We start from the raw sequence: 15,825 nt of genomic DNA on the forward strand, positions 1-15,825 counted from the left end.
GTATGGGAATTATAAGAGGTTCTGTAGCAGTGTATGGGAATTATAAGAAGTTCTGTAGCAGTGTATGGGAATTATAAGAGGTTCTGTAGCAGTGTATGGGAATATAAGAGATTCTGCAGCAGTGTATGGGAATTATAAGAGGTTCTGTAGCAGTGTATGGGAATTATAAGAGGTTCTGTAGCAGTGTATGGGAATATAAGAGATTCTGCAGCAGTGTATGGGAATTATAAGAGGTTCTGTAGCAGTGTATGGGAATTATAAGAGGTTCTGTAGCAGTGTATGGGAATTATAAGAGGTTCTGTAGCAGTGTATGGGAATTATAAGAGGTTCTGTAGCAGTGTATGGGAATTATAAGAAGTTCTGTAGCAGTGTATGGGAATTATAAGAGGTTCTGTAGCAGTGTATGGGAATTATAAGAGGTTCTGTAGCAGTGTATGGGAATTATAAGAAGTTCTGTAGCAGTGTATGGGAATTATAAGAGGTTCTGCAGCAGTGTATGGGAATTATAGGGGCTTCTGCAGCAGTGTATGGGAATTATAAGAGGTTCTGTAGCAGTGTATGGGAATTATAAGAGGATCTGTAGCAGTGTATGGGAATATAAGAGATTCTGCAGCAGTGTATGGGAATTATAAGAGGTTCTGTAGCAGTGTATGGGAATTATAAGAGGTTCTGTAGCAGTGTATGGGAATTATAAGAGGTTCTGTAGCAGTGTATGGGAATATAAGACATTCTGCAGCAGTGTATGGGAATTATAAGAAGTTCTGCAGCAGTGTATGGGAATTATAAGAGATTCTGTAGCAGTGTATGGGAATTATAAGAAGTTCTGTAGCAGTGTATGGGAATTATAAGAGGTTTTGTAGCAGCGTATGGGAATATAAGAGATTCTGTAGCAGTGTATGGGAATTATAAGAGGTTCTGTAGCAGTGTATGGGAATTATAAGAAGTTCTGTAGCAGTGTATGGGAATTATAAGAGGTTCTGTAGCAGTGTATGGGAATTATAAGAGGTTTTGTAGCAGTGTATGGGAATATAAGAGATTCTGTAGCAGTGTATGGGAATTATAAGAAGTTCTGTAGCAGTGTATGGGAATTATAAGAGGTTTTGTAGCAGTGTATGGGAATATAAGAGATTCTGTAGCAGTGTATGGGAATTATAAGAAGTTCTGTAGCAGTGTATGGGAATTATAAGAGGTTCTGTAGCAGTGTATGGGAATTATAAGAAGTTCTGTAGCAGTGTATGGGAATTATAAGAGGTTCTGTAGCAGTGTATGGGAATATAAGAGATTCTGCAGCAGTGTATGGGAATTATAAGAGGTTCTGTAGCAGTGTATGGGAATTATAAGAGGTTCTGTAGCAGTGTATGGGAATATAAGAGATTCTGCAGCAGTGTATGGGAATTATAAGAGGTTCTGTAGCAGTGTATGGGAATTATAAGAGGTTCTGTAGCAGTGTATGGGAATTATAAGAGGTTCTGTAGCAGTGTATGGGAATTATAAGAGGTTCTGTAGCAGTGTATGGGAATTATAAGAAGTTCTGTAGCAGTGTATGGGAATTATAAGAGGTTCTGTAGCAGTGTATGGGAATTATAGGGGCTTCTGCAGCAGTGTATGGGAATTATAAGAGGTTCTGTAGCAGTGTATGGGAATTATAAGAGGTTCTGTAGCAGTGTATGGGAATTATAGGGGCTTCTGCAGCAGTGTATGGGAATTATAAGAGGTTCTGTAGCAGTGTATGGGAATTATAAGAGGATCTGTAGCAGTGTATGGGAATATAAGAGATTCTGCAGCAGTGTATGGGAATTATAAGAGGTTCTGTAGCAGTGTATGGGAATTATAAGAGGTTCTGTAGCAGTGTATGGGAATTATAAGAGGTTCTGTAGCAGTGTATGGGAATATAAGACATTCTGCAGCAGTGTATGGGAATTATAAGAAGTTCTGCAGCAGTGTATGGGAATTATAAGAGATTCTGTAGCAGTGTATGGGAATTATAAGAAGTTCTGTAGCAGTGTATGGGAATTATAAGAGGTTTTGTAGCAGCGTATGGGAATATAAGAGATTCTGTAGCAGTGTATGGGAATTATAAGAAGTTCTGTAGCAGTGTATGGGAATTATAAGAGGTTCTGTAGCAGTGTATGGGAATTATAAGAAGTTCTGTAGCAGTGTATGGGAATTATAAGAGGTTCTGTAGCAGTGTATGGGAATTATAAGAGGTTCTGTAGCAGTGTATGGGAATTATAAGAGGTTCTGTAGCAGTGTATGGGAATTATAAGAGGTTCTGTAGCAGTGTATGGGAATAAGTGGTTCTATAGCAGTGTATGGTAATTATAAGAGGTTCTGTAGCAGTGTATGGGAATTATAAGAAGTTCTGTAGCAGTGTATGGGAATTATAAGAAGTTCTGTAGCAGTGTATGGGAATTATAAGAGGTTCTGTAGCAGTGTATGGGAATTATAAGAGGATCTGTAGCAGTGTATGGGAATTATAAGAGGTTCTGTAGCAGTGTATGGGAATTATAAGAGGTTTTGTAGCAGTGTATGGGAATATAAGAGATTCTGTAGCAGTGTATGGGAATTATAAGAAGTTCTGGAGCAGTGTATGGGAATTATAAGAGATTCTGTAGCAGTGTATGGGAATTATAAGAGGTTCTGTAGCAGTGTATGGGAATTATAAGAGGTTCTGTAGCAGTGTATGGGAATATAAGAGATTCTGCAGCAGTGTATGGGAATTATAAGAGGTTCTGTAGCAGTGTATGGGAATTATAAGAGGTTCTGTAGCAGTGTATGGGAATTATAAGAGGTTCTGTAGCAGTGTATGGGAATTATAAGAGGTTCTGTAGCAGTGTATGGGAATTATAAGAAGTTCTGTAGCAGTGTATGGGAATTATAAGAGGTTCTGTAGCAGTGTATGGGAATTATAGGGGCTTCTGCAGCAGTGTATGGGAATTATAAGAGGTTCTGTAGCAGTGTATGGGAATTATAAGAGGTTCTGTAGCAGTGTATGGGAATTATAGGGGCTTCTGCAGCAGTGTATGGGAATTATAAGAGGTTCTGTAGCAGTGTATGGGAATTATAAGAGGATCTGTAGCAGTGTATGGGAATATAAGAGATTCTGCAGCAGTGTATGGGAATTATAAGAGGTTCTGTAGCAGTGTATGGGAATTATAAGAGGTTCTGTAGCAGTGTATGGGAATTATAAGAGGTTCTGTAGCAGTGTATGGGAATATAAGACATTCTGCAGCAGTGTATGGGAATTATAGGGGGTTCTGTAGCAGTGTATGGGAATTATAAGAGGTTCTGTAGCAGTGTATGGGAATTATAAGAGGATCTGTAGCGGTGTATGGGAATTATAAGAGGTTCTGTAGCAGTGTATGGGAATTATAAGAGGTTCTCTAGCAGTGTATGGGAATTATAAGAGGTTCTGTAGCAGTGTATGGGAATTATAAGAGGTTCTGTAGCAGTGTATGGGAATTATAAGAGGTTCTGTAGTAGTGTATGGGAATTATAAGAGGTTCTGTAGCAGTGTATGGGAATATAAGACATTCTGCAGCAGTGTATGGGAATTATAGGGGGTTCTGTAGCAGTGTATGGGAATTATAAGAGGTTCTGTAGCAGTGTATGGGAATTATAGGGGGTTCTGTAGTAGTGTATGGGAATTATAAGAGGTTCTGTAGCAGTGTATGGGAATTATAGGGGGTTCTGTAGCAGTGTATGGGAATATAAGAGGTTATGTAGCAGTGTATGGGAATATAAGAGATTCTGTAGCAGTGTATGGGAATTATAAGAGGTTCTGTAGCGGTGTATGGGAATTATAAGAGGTTCTCTAGCAGTGTATGGGAATTATAAGAGGTTCTGTAGCAGTGTATGGGAATTATAAGAGGTTCTGTAGCAGTGTATGGGAATTATAAGAGGTTCTGTAGCAGTGTATGGGAATTATAGGGGGTTCTGTAGCAGTGTATGGGAATATAAGAGATTCTGCAGCAGTGTATGGGAATTATAAGAGGTTCTGTAGCAGTGTATGGGAATTATAAGAGGTTCTGTAGCAGTGTATGGGAATTATAAGAGGTTCTGTAGCAGTGTATGGGAATATAAGACATTCTGCAGCAGTGTATGGGAATTATAGGGGGTTCTGTAGCAGTGTATGGGAATTATAAGAGGTTCTGTAGCAGTGTATGGGAATTATAAGAGATTCTGTAGCAGTGTATGGGAATTATAAGAGGTTCTGTAGCGGTGTATGGGAATTATAAGAGGTTCTGTAGCAGTGTATGGGAATTATAAGAGGTTCTGTAGCAGTGTATGGGAATTATAAGAGGTTCTGTAGCGGTGTATGGGAATTATAAGAGGTTCTGTAGCAGTGTATGGGAATTATAAGAGGTTCTCTAGCAGTGTATGGGAATTATAAGAGGTTCTGTAGCAGTGTATGGGAATTATAAGAGGTTCTGTAGTAGTGTATGGGAATTATAAGAGGTTCTGTAGCAGTGTATGGGAATTATAAGAGGTTCTGTAGCAGTGTATGGGAATATAAGAGGTTCTGCAGCAGTGTATGGGAATTATAAGAGGTTCTGTAGCAGTGTATGGGAATATAAGACATTCTGCAGCAGTGTATGGGAATTATAAGAGGTTCTGTAGCAGTGTATGGGAATTATAGGGGGTTCTGTAGCAGTGTATGGGAATTATAAGAGGTTCTGTAGCAGTGTATGGGAATTATAGGGGGTTCTGTAGCAGTGTATGGGAATTATAAGAGGTTCTGTAGCAGTGTATGGGAATTATAGGGGGTTCTGTAGCAGTGTATGGGAATTATAAGAGGTTCTGTAGCAGTGTATGGGAATTATAGGGGGTTCTGTAGCAGTGTATGGGAATATAAGAGGTTATGTAGCAGTGTATGGGAATATAAGAGATTCTGTAGCAGTGTATGGGAATTATAAGAGGTTCTGCAGCAGTGTATGGGAATTATAAGAGGTTCTGTAGCAGTGTATGGGAATTATAAGAGGTTCTGTAGCAGTGTATGGGAATTATAAGAGGTTCTGTAGCAGTGTATGGGAATTATAAGAGGTTCTGTAGCAGTGTATGGGAATTATAAGAGGTTCTGTAGCAGTGTATGGGAATTATAAGAAGTTCTGTAGCAGTGTATGGGAATTATAAGAGGTTCTGTAGCAGTGTATGGGAATTATAGGGGGTTCTGTAGCAGTGTATGGGAATATAAGAGGTTATGTAGCAGTGTATGGGAATATAAGAGATTCTGTAGCAGTGTATGGGAATTATAAGAGGTTCTGCAGCAGTGTATGGGAATTATAAGAGGTTCTGTAGCAGTGTATGGGAATTATAAGAGGTTCTGTAGCAGTGTATGGGAATTATAAGAGGTTCTGTAGCAGTGTATGGGAATTATAAGAGGTTCTGTAGCAGTGTATGGGAATTATAAGAGGTTCTGTAGCAGTGTATGGGAATTATAAGAGGTTCTGTAGCAGTGTATGGGAATATAAGAGATTCTGTAGCAGTGTATGGGAATTATAAGAGGATCTGTAGCAGTGTATGGGAATTATAAGAGGTTCTGTAGCAGTGTATGGGAATTATAAGAGGTTCTGTAGCAGTGTATGGGAATTATAAGAGGTTCTGTAGCAGTGTATGGGAATTATAAGAGGTTCTGTAGCAGTGTATGGGAATTATAAGAGGTTCTGTAGCAGTGTATGGGAATTATAAGAGGTTCTGTAGCAGTGTATGGGAATTATAAGAGGTTCTGCAGCAGTGTATGGGAATTATAAGAGGTTCTGTAGCAGTGTATGGGAATTATAAGAGGTTCTGTAGCAGTGTATGGGAATTATAAGAGGTTCTGTAGCAGTGTATGGGAATTATAAGAGGTTCTGCAGCAGTGTATGGGAATTATAAGAGGTTCTGCAGCAGTGTATGAGAATTATAGCAGGTTGTGAACAGTATGTGTATTTTCTGCAGTCCAGGATTACTCCTTTTGGGGTCTTTTTTATATGAAGAGTATTGGATATATTGGAGTTGTTTTCAGCCGTGACTTGGAAGGTGGTCTCTATAAAGGGATGGAGTTATGTTTGTTAAAATTTTGAATCATATGAAATGTTTGGTTAATTTTCCAGAAAAGAATGGTGAAGAGACTGATGACCCTGAAAAGTCACCTTACAAAATAAAACCCTTCTATAAAATGGGTTTGACGCTAGCTCCAATACATCAGAGCTTCTAGACCCAGATACTGACCTTCCTGGATTTAGATGTGGTATGAAGGTCAGTATGAAAGTATATTGCTACTCCATTATACTTGTCACATGTAAGACGTGTGCTTATTATATGTGAATGTGCCTTAGTTCAGTTTCTAACTGTTATTTTTGTAGAAACTGCACTAAAGGCACATTCACATATAATAAGCACACATCAGAAATGTGACAATTATCCTCTTCTTTTTTTTACAGAAATAGCTGCAGAGAATGGTACGCATGTATAATTGCTATAACAAAGATAAATATATATGATTTTGTATATGTATATAAAAATATATAATCTAGAATTGAAAATTCTACAAGAAAATGAAAAACAATTAACATTAGTTCTTTTTAGTTCTTTAAGATGATAATTGACATTTTTATTGGGGAAGGTTACAGTGCACATCTGAGCCTAGATTACAAAGCTATTGACATTGCAGAATCTAATTTTCACTTGTGAATAATTTCCATGGTAATAGAACACGTATAGTTAAGAGAACACGTATAGTTAAGAGAACACGTATAGTTAAGAGAACACGTATAGTTAAGAGACACTTACCAGAGTCAGTGAATCCAGGTATAATGGGGCTGTGAGTGCAGATGTATACGGCAGTTCTAAGCCTGTAGATGGATGATGTGCAGTGTCTATAGGTCAGTAATCAGATGACATGCCGCATCCTGATTCATCCAGTGTTTGCTAGCTGACAGCAGGTCTGTGCCATGGAGACACAAACTCAAACAAACTATTCTGCCCACTAGTGCATTTTTATTGCTGTCCATATAATTGGCAATTTCCTCCTTACTGCATTTGAGTTGTGTCTATTGGTTTAGCAACATAAACAATTACTGTAATCTCACAGGATGATTTTTTATGGTCATTATATTTGATGTGCATCATTTTTGTAAGTTGCCCCAATTAGTATAATGGTGGGTGCAATCTTTGCTAAAGTAATTACCGGCACTTTTGTCAGACTTTGATAATAGATTTTAGGGTAAGGCTAAGTTCACACATCCTGTGTTTTGCATCAGTCACAATCCGTCGCCTTGGGGAATTACGGTAAGGCCAAGTTCACACATCCTGTGTTTTCAATCCGTCAGGTCCGTCAGCAACGGATCAGTCATTTTCAAGATGTCAACTGATGCAACTGATGTGTTTTTCACAGGATTCCTTTCACAGGAATCCTGTGAAAAAACGGATCAGTTGCGTCCGTTACATCCGCTGTGCGTCCGTTTTTTGACGGATCAGTCATGATCCGTCTGTGTTTGGGACAGCCCAGTGGGCGTGCCAAGCATGCTGGGCATGCTCAGTAGAGCATGACGGAATCCTGCGCTGGATTCCGTTGTAAGACGGATTACGACGGAATCCAGCACCATAGACATGCATTACAAGCTTGACGGATGGCGACGGATTCCTGCGCGGCGCGTTAATTTTGACGGCCCGAAAAACGTTACATTCTGCGTTGCTCCCCGCTCGGCGGTCAGTCAAAAACGACGGACCGCGACGCAGCGGATGCAACGCAGGGTCATCAGTCGCAATCCGTCACTAATAGAAGTCTATGGGGAAATACAGGATTCCTGCAAAATATTTTGCAGGATTCCGTAATTCCTCAAGGCTACGGATTGTGACTGATGCAAAACACAGGATGTGTGAACTTAGCCTAACCTGCAAAATATTTTGCAGGAATCCTGTATTTCCCCATAGACTTCTATTAGCGACGGATTGCGACTGATGACCCTGCGTTGCATCCGCTGCGTCGCGGTCCGTCGTTTTTGACTGACCGCCGAGCGGGTAGCAACGCAGAATGTAACGTTTTTCGGGCCGTCAAAATTAACGCGCCGCGCAGGAATCCGTCGCCATCCGTCAAGCTTGTAATGCATGTCTATGGTGCTGGATTCCGTCGTAATCCGTCTTACAACGGAATCCAGCGCAGGATTCCGTCATGCTCTACTGAGCATGCCCAGCATGCTTGGCACGCCCACTGGGCTGTCCCAAACACAGACGGATCATGACTGATCCGTCAAAAAACGGACGCACAGCGGATGTAACGGACGCAACTGATCCGTTTTTTCACAGGATTCCTGTGAAAGGAATCCTGTGAAAAACACATCAGTTGCATCAGTTGACATCTTGAAAATGACTGATCCGTTGCTGACGGACCTGACGGATTGAAAACACAGGATGTGTGAACTTAGCCTTAGGCAGGGGTGGGGAACCTTTATTCTGCCGGGGGCCATTTGTAAATTCTACCAACCTTTGGGCTCACAGCACATTATCAGCTTGAAAATTACCCTAATATATGTTGTCAAACAATTAATTAACTCACCCCTACACCCAGTGGCGTAACTAGAGTTGGATGGGCCCCGGTGCAAAGTCTAGACCTGGGCCCCCCCTCCACATACACAGACACTTGGGGTAAGGCATACCTCCCAACTTTTAAAGAAGGAAAAGAAGGACAAAGTTTGCGGCGCGCATAGCGCGCCGCGGCAAATTTTTAGGCCACGCCCCCTAACCACACCCATTTCACAGTCACGCCCATATCCACTTCCCATCCACACCCATTCAGCATGGACACGCAGGCAGCCGGCCGGCCTCCAGCATGGACACGCAAGCAGCCGGCGGGCCTCCAGCATGGACACGCAGGCAGCCGGCGGGCCTCCAGCATGGACACGCAGGGAGCCACAGTGAGGCGGCCGGTCGCCCACACAGTGAGGTGGCCGGTCGCCTTCACAGACAGGCGGCAGGGGGGCGCCCGCACAGACAGGCGGCAGGGGGGCGCCCGCACAGACAGGCGGCAGGGGGGCGCCCGCACAGACAGGCGGCCGGGGGGCGCCCGCACAGACAGGCGGCCGGGGGGCGCCCGCACAGACAGGCGGCCGGGGGGCGCCCGCACAGACAGGCGGCCGGGGGGCGCCCGCACAGACAGGCGGCCGGCCGACCGCACAGAGAGGCTCCGGCCGGGGGTGAGGGGGGGGGAGGGAGGGAAATCAGCGCTGGGGAGATTTTACTGTACCAGCAGCAGCACAGGCAGCGCTCCTCTCTGTTATGCCACGTCTACTGGGATGGTAGGAGGGAAAAGCAGGGAGGCGGAGAGAGAGTGGGTGGGCGGAGCCCGGGAGCCGGCCGTCCCGATCGTGGCAACGGGACAAACAACGTAAAGCGTGAAAGTCCCGCTGTATCCGGGACGGTTGGGAGGTATGGGGTAAGGGATAATGACACTGACACTCGGGGTACAGGATAATGACGCTGACACTTGGCTCTCACCCACAGCACCCTGAAATCCCTCTATCAGCACCCAGCTTTCCTATGTTCTGATATTTATCTTGTCCTCAGCACCCAGCTTTCCCATATCAGAGCATGAGAAAGCTGGGTGCTGAGAGATGTATATCAGAACATGGGAAAGCTGGGTGCTGAGAGATGTATATCAGAACATGGGAAAGCTGGGTGCTGAGAGATGTATAGCAGATCATGGGAAAGCTGGATGCTGAGAGATGTATATCAGAACATGGGAAAGCTGGGTGCTGAGAGATGTATATCAGAACATGGGAAAGCTGGGTGCTGAGAGATGTACAGCAGAGCATGGGAAAGCTGGGTGCTGAGAGATGTATAGCAGAGCATGGGAAAGTTGGCTGCTGAGGGAAAGAGCCTTTTTCCCTCAGCACAAAACATTTCCATCCCATACTTGTATCTTTGTCCCCCCTGTATAAAGTTCTCAAAATACTATAACAGCCCCCACATAGCCTTCCAAATAATTGTATAAAGGGTCTCACATAACCCTTCATATATTAGAATGCAGATACATAGCCCTCCATATATTATAATGCACCCCCATAATCCTCCATGTATAAAGTAGCCCTTCAATTATAATGCATTTCCCATAGTTCTCCATGTATTAAAATTCACCCCATAGTTCTCCATATATTATACTGCACCACATAGTCCTCCATGTTTTATAATGCACTTCCATAGTCCATGTATAAGGTAGCCTCCATAGTCCTCCATATATTATAATGCAGCCCCCATAGTCCTATATGTATTATAACACAACCCCATAAAACTTCAGATGGTATTATGCAGCCCCATACTCCTCCATGTATAATTCACCCCTATATTCCATGTATAAGGTGTCCCTTCATTTTGTATTATACAGCCCCCCCTCGACCTCCATTTTAATGCAGCCCTATAGACCTCCAGTATAATGCAGCCTCATAGACCTCTATGTATATTACACCTCTATATTCAATGTATAAGGTGTCCTTCATGTTTATTATGCAGCCTCACCAGGCCTCCATATATAATAATGCAGCCAACCTCTCCAGGCCTCCATGTATAATATAGCAGCCAGCCTCCCAGGCCTCCATGTATAATATAGCAGCCAGCCTCCCCAGGCCTCCATGTATAATAATGCAGCCAGCCTCCCCAGGCCTCCATGTATAATAATGCAGCCAGCCTCCCCAGGCCTCCATGTACAGTATCATCCAGCCTTCCCACCCCAGGCCTCCTTGTACAGTATCAGGCAGCCTCCCCACCCCAGGCCTCCATGTACAGTATCATGCAGCCTCCCCACCCCAGGCCTCCTTGTACAGTATCAGGCAGCCTCCCCACCCCAGGCCTCCTTGTACAGTATCAGGCAGCCTCCCCACCCCAGGCCTCCATGTACAGATGCAGCCTCCCCACCCCAGGCCTCCATGTACAGTATCATCCAGCCTTCCCACCCCAGGCCTCCTTGTACAGTATCAGGCAGCCTCCCCACCCCAGGCCTCCATGTACAGTATCATGCAGCCTCCCCACCCCAGGCCTCCTTGTACAGTATCAGGCAGCCTCCCCACCCCAGGCCTCCATGTACAGATGCAGCCTCCCCACCCCAGGCCTCCATGCACAGTATAATGCAGCCTCCCCACTCCAGGCCTCTGACCACCGTGTACTCATATATATATAAAAAAAAAAACCAAGTACTCACCGCTCTCCTCCTTCCACTGCTGCTCTGTCCTGACGTCTCCTTGTTCCACTGATGCTGTACTCCCGAGTCCCTGCTCTCCTCCTTCCACTGCTGCTCGTCCTCCCGGTGCTGCGGTCGGCGGCGTCCTCCCTCCCTGCGCTCTGTGCACTCAGCACAGCAGTCGCACAGGAGTGACGTCACCGCACAGGCACAGGGGCAGAATGATGATGCAGAGCGGCGCCGGCCGCTCTTTGCTTCATTATTACTGTGCGCGGTGACGGGGGAGGGGGGCCCCGGTGCCGCCGCTGACATCGGGCAGGAGGGCCCGGTGTCGGGGGCGGCAGCGGGTCATATAGTGGGCGCGTGCACTGTGATAGATCAGCGCAGCTTCTCTCTCACTGAGAGGAGCTGGCTGCTGATCTGCCGGGTCCCCGCGGGCCCCAAACCGCCCGGGCCCGGTCGCGATCGCGACCGCTGCGACCGCGGTAGTTACGCCACTGCCTACACCCCTACTGTGGTGGCTGGAGCTGCTTCTCTTTTGTGCGGCTGTGATGCTCAGTGATATTGATCATGTGGCTTCTCACAACTGCTTTTCCAGGTTTGTCTCGGTCTGGAGCACAGTCAACAGATTGGTAAATCATATACATCACGTAGGAGACACTGGAGGCACAATCATCACAGGAGGGGCTTGGGACATATACACATCACAGGAGGGTCTGGGAACATATATACACCTATTGTACCATCACCCATTCCCTGTAGACTGTGAGCCCTCGCGGGCAGGGTCCTCTCTCCTCCTATACCAGTCTGTTTTGTACTGTTAATGATTGTTGTACGTGTGGCGCCCTGGACAAGCCAGGACGTCACAGGTACTGCAACAACACACCCCACACTCTGGCTAGCCACATCAAGGTCAGACAAAAATCCTTGTTGCCTCCCTCCAGGGACTGATGTCCACACCAGGGGGTGGAGCCAGGCGGTTGGCCCCACCCACCGAGGAGTTCACAGTCCTGGAGGCAGGAAAAGGGAGTCAGAGTAGGAAAGTAGAAGAGGAGTTCAGTTGGAGAGTTGAGGAGTAAAGTGGTAGTGGAGCAGACTGACCGTGTCCGGGTGCGTGGCCCGGGCACATACAGCAAGGTTGGCAGACGGTGGTGACCGTCTGCAGGAGGGGCTGATTGACGTGAACCGTAAGGACCGGGGATGGGCGGTGGCCCGCCGGTACCGGATCGGTGAGCGAAGAGAAGCCAGCACCATTCAGCAGGGCCTACGGACCCCGACCAGGCTAGGAGTCGCCGTAGAACCGGTCAAATCCGTTAGCGAAGGGAACCTCCGGGGTTTCCCAGCAGTCAAGACCCGATTGAAGGCAACCGCTTAAACCATGAAGGGAAATACAGTCACCGCCAAGGCTACAGTTCCCAGGGCCAGAGCCTGCGGGCTCCCTCAGCCTCCATCCAGCTGGGGAGCGGGTTACCGGTGGGAAGCCACCAGAACCGAGAGCATAACACAGGTGCAGGGAAAGGCAGTCACCGCCAACCTACCGGAAGAAGAACCACCGCGGCCGTCTGTGGGACCCGTCCATCCAGCCGTTTGTTTTACCGGAGACTTTGCATTCATCATTGGCTGAGTGAGTACCACCATGCCGTGCGGCACTGCGCTGCCCCCGCGACCCTGCACCTCACCAGGCCCCGTAACCCACCTGCCATTCCTCCCTCACCGGGCCCCGGGACAACTAACCCCCCTACCCACGGAGGGGAAAAACAACATCCAAGCTGCTCCCTGTCATCGCTCCCGGGATCCCCGTCCAGAGCAGCGGTGGTGTCACAACCTCACCACAACCGTGGGTGGCGTCACGGACAATATCCCTAAACCAAACCACCCCTTTCACTCACGGGCGAGAAGCGACGCTCGAGTCCCCGGGATCCGGCCCACCGCTCGAGCCACCGACCGAGCGAGCAGCAGCAGCACCCGGACCCGAGCAGTGGGTGAGCGCAGCGTCCCCTCCCCACCCGCGACAACTTGGCGTCACGAACAGGATCTTACCGCTCTGCCGTCTGGTAGAGGTGCGCCTTGTGACCGCCGAAAATTTTGAGAAGCCGTCATTTTGGGCGCGAAAAGTCCTCGCTCGAGCGTCTCCTCGAGCAGTGGAGGCCTGAAAGCTGAAACCCCGCCCCTGTAGAGGAGAACTCGGAAAAAGACTAAGGGGGACGGAAACAAGATGTCTGCGCCCGACGGAGCCGCTGGAGGAGTGGCGGTCGCAGCCGCAGTGGCACCCCTGGATGGGAATGGGCCGCCCAGGTTCCGGCCGCACTGGCGGGGGGCGCTGCGGCCCCAGCTCTTGCTCAGGTGATGCCGTTCTCCTTGCCCTATGTGCCCGGAGCTACCTGGCTGCCGCAGTACGATGGGAAACCTGACGCATTGCAGGTCTTCCGGAAGAAGCTTAGTCCGCTACTAGAACTGTACTCCCTGACTGATAAGCAACGTGCAGCGGTAGTGCTGGGGCAGCTAACCGGCGCGGCTGAGCAGGAGGCGGAGACCTGGGCCGAGGGGGACCGGTCCTCTGTAGCCACCATCTTTGAGAAGCTGCAGACTGCCTTTGAGACCCGTACTGAAGCCGAGCTGCGGATGCAGTTTTATCAATGCCGGCTGTCATGATGTATTTTACCTTCTCACTGTATTTGCTGTAATACTATGTCAGGATGTGATGTCACTTTCCTTTGGTTGTACTTACTGAACACTTTGAAATGTCTTGGGATGTAAGTAACCATACCTTCCCCCCATCTCCTGTGTCTCTGGGCCCATAATGCAATTATCTCTTGTCCACACAGCCAGGGGAACTTCTCATTGTTTCGTAAGCAGTGGATAACGCCAACTACACAAACCTGTAGACATCTCGGAGCCAACCTTCTAGAATCTTCTAGTGGGCCCAACCATTGCATAGACCCCTACCCTTGAGGGGCGGGCCCACGAGCTCAAACAATTCACTCCTGTTTCTAAATGCAGTTGGGAGTTGAGTTTTTGAAGAGGAAGGGAGCGAGATCTGAATCTGCGGACAGACCTCGCCGTCCAGTGGATTGTGTGGGATTTCTGGGACTCTGAAAAGGACTATTACGTTGTGATCTGGCACTTTGGATTATCGGGAGGTGCCCCCGAATCTGTTTTATTTGGACTTGTCGTGTGCTGTTCCTGTATTCCTGTTAGTAAACCTGTTGGATCATCCTCGGCCTGTTGTCTCTCTTTGCTCTGATGTACACCCCGTCACAAACTGGTGGCAGCGGCGGGATCAGAGCAGAAGAAATGGAGGACAACAGCCAATCGACGTCTGAAACCAGAACCTCAGGATACAGGAACTGGACTGTGGCGAGTCTACAAACAAAGGCCCGTGAATTAGGTGTCGGCTACAAAGGACTCTCTAAGGAGCAACTAATTGAGGCATTGGAACACGCTTGCCTGCAAGATGGCACCGAGGAACAATTTCCACAGCAAGGGGAGCAAAGACGGGAGCCGGAGGTGAATACCCAAAAAAGTCAATGGGTTGTGTGGTACAAGGAAAAGATGGCACTGCTTGGAGATGAGGCCACCATAGAAGATAAGAGGGAGGCCATGCGTGGAGCTGAAGAGAAGGAGCGCAGGATGGAGGAGATGGCATTGCTGGATAAGCAGCTCGCTGTGGAAGCCGCGAGAGGTTCCAGACAGACTGTAACCCCAGCACCCATCATGAGGGAACTTCCCAGAGTGTCCCGCAAAGACTTCAAGCAGTTTAATGAGGCTGCTGGTGACATTGAGGGCTTCTTCCAGGACTTTGAGCATCAGTGTCGATTAATGGAAGTCCCAGAAAGGGAGCGCGTCCGGCATCTGGTTGGGCTCTTAGAGGGTGGAGCTGCTGCAGCCTATAGAGCTATGGACCCTCGGTGGAACTGTGAGTATGCGGATATTAAACAGACTATTCTAGAACATTATGCTGTAACGCCAGACACTTACAGGACTCAGTTCCGTACTCTAGCATGTGATGAGGAAGTGTCCTTCAAGATGTATGCCCACAAACTCAAACATCTGTGGCATCGTTGGTTGGAGGCAGAGGAGGCCTTAACCTTGGAGACCGTCCTCCAGGTCCTCCTAAAAGAGCAGTTTTACTTCAAGTGCCCCGCTGAGATCCGGGAATGGGTGCGTGAAAGGAGACCAGCCACTGTGGAGGAAGCTGCAGCTCTAGCTGATGAGTCTCTCACCATCAAGCCTCAGTGGAAAAAACTACTACCCAGTGAGAAAAAAAACACCAACCCCCCAACGCTGGTGGCCCCTGGTCCTTCTGGCCCCAATGTTCACCATCACCCTAGACCGTCAACTCATGGGGACCTTCGTGTGACTGTGCCTCGCATTACTCATGCTCCACCTTTGGGAATACGACGCGGAGGAAGAATCCCAGAGCGCAGATGTTATGGATGTGGGCAGCCTGGGCACATGCAATTCCAATGTCCAGGTGTTCGTAGACAGAACAGCTACAGACCGCCTTTGCCTGTTCATTACCTACAGACACCTTCACCAGGAGAAGAGCTGGATTCTGTGCCTGATGACTTGCCAAGTGACTCAGATATCCTGGCTCCCCTACCCGGAGTCTATGGGGTGCGAGCTCCAGCCACCTGTTCTTCTGATCTTCAGGACAAACATCTACAGGAGGTCGT

The sequence above is a fragment of the Anomaloglossus baeobatrachus genome, chromosome 12 (genome assembly GCF_048569485.1).
Source record: "Anomaloglossus baeobatrachus isolate aAnoBae1 chromosome 12, aAnoBae1.hap1, whole genome shotgun sequence".
NCBI lineage: Eukaryota > Metazoa > Chordata > Amphibia > Anura > Aromobatidae > Anomaloglossus > Anomaloglossus baeobatrachus.